Below are 6,000 nucleotides of genomic sequence, written 5' to 3'. Positions count from 1 at the left end.
AACTAATGTATGAGATAGGTCAAGTGGGGATCAATACCTCCCATCTTGGGAATTGTTTGGGGGCACTTTTTTTAACATATTTTTTTTTTAGTTGTAAGTGGACACAATATCTTTATTTTATTTTTATGTGGTGCTGAGGACTGAACCCAGTGCCTCACACATGCTAAGCAAGCGCTCTACCTCTGAACCACAACCCAGCCCTGGGGGCACGTTTTGATTGTCACAATGACATAATACTGCTGGCATTTAGTAAGTAAAAGTCAAGGATGTTAAATGTCTAACAACACCTAGGGCAGTCTTAACCAGCAAAGAATTGTCCTGCCACAAATATCAATGCTGTTCCTCTTAAGGAACACTCAAAGAACAACGTGGTGTGGTAGAAAGCTTCCAAGGAGGCTCCCAATAATCCCATATCCTGGTATTTATGACCTTGTGGAGTTATGCCCCCACCATTACACTAAGGTTGGTCTATGTGACCAGTTAGATATGGCAGAAGTAATGATATGTCATGTCTGACATTAATTTATAAATATTACAACTCCTATCTTGGTTTCTCCCCCATCCATTCATCCATCTCTCTCTCTCTCTCTCTCTCTCTCTCTCTCTCTCTCTCTCTCTCTCTCTCTCATCACTTGCTCTGTGGGAAGCCATGTCATGAATAGCCCTATAAAAATGGCCTCCTAGTGAGGAACTGAAGCCTCCAGCCAAAAATCACATGAGTGAGTTCAAAATGAATCCTCCATCCCCAGTCCCATTTTCAGAGACTGTAGCCCTGAGCAACAGCTTGACTATAACCTCAAGAGAGACCTTTAGTGGGAAAAAAAACAAGGAGAGAAATGAATTACAGTAGATGGGGTAGAGAGAGAAGATGGGAGGGGAGGGGAGGGGGGATAGTAGAGGATAGGAAAGGTAGCAGAATACAACAGTTACTAATAGGGCATTATGTAAAAATGTGGATGTGTAACTGATGTGATTCTGCAATCTGTATTTGGGGTAAAAATGGGAGTTCATAACCCACTTGAATCTAATGTATGAAATATGATATGTCAAGAGCTTTGTAATGTTTTGAACAACCAATAAAAAAAAAAAAGAGAGAGAGACCTTTAGCCAGCTAAACTACTCCCAGATTCCTGACCCTCAGTAGCTGTGGGAGATTATAACTTTTTTTTAAGATTCTAAGTTTGGGGCGTGATTTCTTATATAGCATAAGATGACAAATGTAAATGATAAAATCATGATTCAGCTTAATTATTTGTCTGTCTTAATAGCAAGGCTAGTCTTCATAACTGGGGTTGGTAGACTCAGTCTACAGAGCTCTGACATGAGTCATGGGGATGGTGACCAAGGATATGGCACAACAGAAGTCTGTGACTACCTAAAGAGAACGCTGAAGGAAGAGCCTCTGGGGAAGAGATAAAAAGATAAGGGAAGGAGAAGAAAAAGAAGCACTCAGCATTTGGGTCCTGTCTTGTTTGTGGTTATGCACTTTGTTCAATGGATACGTGTCTTTGAACAGAGAATCAAGATGGGTATCGAGGCCATGTTCCACCCACCAAGATTTGCAGCCTAGCCCCAGGGTACGTCTTCCGGAGAGGTGTCACTTTATAAGGGACGTGTTCTAGTTTCCTAGAGCTGCTATAACAAAGGACCACAAAATAGGTGACTTAAAACAATAGCAATATATTCTTCCACAGTTCTGTGGAGGTCTAAAATCAAGATATCAGCAAGATCATGCTTCTTTGAGACTCCAGGTAGAATCCTCCCTTTCCTCTTTCTAGCCTCTGATAATGGTCTTGGAACCTTGGCATCCCTTGGCTTGCAGCTATAATCACTTCAATCTGTCTCTGTTGTCACATGGTATTCTTTCTCTGTGTCTATCACATGACGTCTTTCATCTTCTTATAAGGACAACAGTCTTATTGAATTAGAGGCCTAATCTATTCCAGTAAGATCTCTTAATTATATTTATAGTGACCATATCTCCAAATAACATAATTTTTTGAAATACTGGGGGTTTAGGACTTCAGTATATCTTTTTAAATTTTTTTTTAGTTGTAGTTAGACACAGTAACTTTATTTTATTTTCTTTTTTATGTGGTGCTGAGGATCAAACCCAGGGCCTCGCACGGTGCTAGGCGAGAGCTCTACCGCTAACCCACCACCCTGGCCTGACTTCAGTGTATCTTTATATAGTGGATAGATCTCTTTATCTCTTATTTACTCCTAAACAGCAACACAAACACCACCATAAAAACACAAAGGAAGTGATACAGAATCAAGATGGTGGCTAATTTTGGATCTGAGGGACACAAACTAAGCTATACCACCCAAATACTTTTTATAATTATTGGAACATTGTAGTTGTACACAATAGTCAAGTCCATCCTGACAAAATCATTACAGACACAGAATTCTATTTCAGTTCATATTCCCCACTTTTCCCTTATCTCCTCCCCACCCTCACCCCGGCCTCCACTATCTCCTTCCTCTACTTTACAGATCTTCCTTTTACTCATCTATTTATTTATTTTTGATTGGTTCTTTATACTTATACATAAAGGTGAAATTCCCTGTGGTGTATTTATATATGCACATGACATGATTTTTTTAAAGAATTTGTTCTGCATTTCTTCCCCTTTCCTGCCGCTCCTCTTTCCCTCTTCTATACTACTGATCTTCCCTATATCTCTATGATATTTTATCCTCCTCTCCTTCTTCCCTTTATTTTAGTCTAGCTTCTACATGTTAGATAAAACATTTGACCTTTGATTTTCTGAGTCTGACTTATTTTACTTAGCATAATGTTCTCTCTTTTCACCCATTTACCAGCAAATGCCATAATTTTATTCTTCTATATGACTGAGTAAAACTCCAGTGTGCACATAGGCTACAATTTCCTAATCCATTCACCTATTGATAGACATCTGGGCTGATTTCATAATTTACTTGTTGTGAATTATGCAACTATAAATATTGAGGTGACTGTATTGCTATAGTATGCTGAATTTAGATCTTTGGGGAAAATACCAAGGAGTGTGATAGTTGGGTCATATGGTGGTTCCATTACTCATTTTCTGAGGAATTTCTATACTAATTTCCAGAGTCCACAACCCAAATTCTTAAGAGTGAAGAATAAATGGGGGTGGGGGTGGAAGAAGGTAAGTATGATTTTTTTCCCCCTACAACCAGCTAGAGGCATTATATAGCTCTCAACAGAATGAAGTATGGCAACATTTGAAGGCAAATCAAACTAGTTTCTAGGAGACTTATCCAAGCAAAAAATTTTATAAGTTGGTAACAGTTGAAATACTGACATCAATATTAAAATAAAATCAAATTTTACATGATAATCAAAAATAAAAAAGACTGAAAGAAGACCATGTGTAAAAAACAGGGGCAATTCAGCAAATCAACAAATGTATGCCAGTGGTGGAAATGGATAATAGTGCCTACCCAGCCCTCCTCTAGGTGACTTGTAATTGGATAGAGAAACCTTAGATCTATGATATTGAAATGTTGGAAGCAAGTTCTTGACAAATCAATCCCTTTCTTTTCAGGATGCCATGATATCACTGCTTATAAGGCTGCAAAATTCTTGGCTTGGGCTTGACCTCTTTTCTCATATTCTAATGGTAGTGTAGGACTCTGCTTGAGCTGTGTCTTGGTTACTTGGTTCACTTAGAAGTTCCTATATTCCTAATAGGATCTGTTTGATCATGATTGCTGACCTCTGGTACTTGTTTTCCTTGAGGATGGACAAACACTCTGTACCCAAATAGTACACATTCAAGGTGAATAACAGTGATTCAAATTTACATTTAGGCAGTGAGGATGGAAGATCATCTTTGAAGGGAACCTATAGCTTAAACAAACCTCCTTCCAATGGAATGTCCTTGCTTCCTGGAGGGCTTTCACTTCCTGAAGTTCATCAGGCCATTTGAGTTTTTTGTTGGGATAGTTACAAAACCAGACAGGTCATCATTTTTCCAATTTTTTTTTTTTTTACTCCTGGACAAGTTTGCTGAGGACACTCCCCAAACATATCTAAAGTCCCTTGCATGGGCGATTCTATTTTGGCATGGGTCTTTTTTCAACCTGTGCCCTCTATATCTTTGGGGGTAATAAAGTTCAACTTATAACAGGACTTGTATAAGCTAGCAGTCTCTGGCTCACTTTTGGATTAAAACAAAGTAGGCAGATAGAGATAATAAGGTATGTTCAGAGGTTTTCCAGAGGGGAGGGCCTTTCCTGACTTCTCTAAAGAGACACTGGGACAAATTCAAGTTCCTTTGAAGAACCCCAGTTTATCATGGAAATAGACATGCTGGATAGAAGTGGATGGGGGACAGGGGCAGGTGGAGAGAAGACTGGAGAAGGGCCCACAAGGTCTCTTGTGGCTCTCATGTGAAGTAGACCTTGAAGTTCCCACACAGCCCTTATTGAGACTGACTGAATAGAGAGCCAGTGGGCCTGACATGGGGCCACTGAGGCATGGGATAAGGATGAACTTTCCCACTTTGTCAGCTCTGGCTGCAACCAGAGAAACTGCAGAATCCTGGAAGACTCAAGAGAAGGAGTATGAATTTCATCACTGAAGGCTTCAGTGGCAGATGTCAGCAAGGTTCCCTGAGCCAGGAAGGATAAGTGTCATCTTGGACGTCATAAGTCACTTAGAGTTCATCAAGAGCCTGTTTTAATTTAACAACTCAAGAACCAGTTTCCCCTCTCTCTACCCAACCTCCAGTACCATTAAGAGTCAATTTAGATCCAGATGCAAAGTTGGCTAGAAGACTAAGGCAAGGAATATACTCAGAAATACTAAATATTTACCCCAAATAGACAAATTACCCCAGACGTCTGTTTTAAACAGAAAGGTACCTCTGAAAGTTTTCTTTAATTGACAAATTTATGCCCCACTCCAGCAGCTCATGAAGAGCTGTAGGACATAGTTTATAAAGAATTTCTAAAAGATTTTTGGTGCTCTTTCTAATTTGTAGTGGATCACATATTTAATCCATTGAACCATCCATGTAGTACCTATACCAATTGCCTGATTCTTTTCTCCCTGAACATTTTAAATAAGGAAACATACAATTCATTTGCTTTTGAATCAAATCTCTAGTGCATTTGGCCACCCTAAAACATTTCTTCCAAATGCAAATATGAACAATAATATATCTTCTAGACTACAAATAATTTGACCATGAACTAAAATTGTTTTTTAATATTATTTTTAATTACTTTTTTTGGTAAAATGTATAAAATGTCTTAACAATTAATAAGTATACAAAGTTGGTTGGAGATGAAGCTTTAAATACCACAAAAGTGTCTTCCTTTCCACATCTCCCTACCATCATAGTTCATTCATAGCAAGGTATAATAAAAAAAGAAAGAAAGAAAGAGCTGGTGTTGTGGCTCAGTGGTAGAACACTTGCCTAGCATGTATGAGGCACTGGGTTCGAATCTCAGTACCCCATATTAATTAATTAATTAATTAATTAATTAATTAATTAAAGGATCATTAATAACTAAAAAATGTTAAAAAAAGAAGAAAGTGGAAAAAGAAAGATGAAAACTGGAAGGATAATCCCTCATCTTGACATTTATCCTTATTTTTCTTTCACTTCTTCATTCTCCCTTATATATATATATATTTTTATTTTTGTAGTTTCAGATGGACACAATATCTTTATTTTTATTTATTTACTTTTATGTGGTGCTGAGGATCGGACCTAGAGCCTCACACATGCGAGGCAAGCACTCTACCACTGAGCCACAACCCCAGCCCCTTCCTTATATATTTTATTGTCCAACTTTATTTTAAATCCAAAGCTAATTTTTCTCAAACTCCCAATTTTCAAGTTGTTCTTTAGAGAAGAAGGGAGTTGCTATAGTAGGCTAATGAGCAACTAAAGAAAAATAAATTTATGAGTATATAGAGATGTAGAAAGATCCCTCAAAGGGTAAAAAGTCCATCTCCCTACCATCATAGTTCATTCA

General features: G+C 38.1%; 1 pseudogene; it reads right to left on the bottom strand.

The window, feature by feature from the left end:
- Window positions 1-3,576: 3,576 nt before the first annotated feature.
- Window positions 3,577-6,000, bottom strand: part of LOC114098055 (SUMO-conjugating enzyme UBC9 pseudogene) — a 39,538-nt pseudogene continuing 37,114 nt past the window's right edge.

The sequence above is a fragment of the Marmota flaviventris genome, chromosome 8 (assembly GCF_047511675.1).
Source record: "Marmota flaviventris isolate mMarFla1 chromosome 8, mMarFla1.hap1, whole genome shotgun sequence".
Lineage (NCBI taxonomy): Eukaryota > Metazoa > Chordata > Mammalia > Rodentia > Sciuridae > Marmota > Marmota flaviventris.
This window is presented reverse-complemented; position numbering and strand designations above follow the sequence as displayed.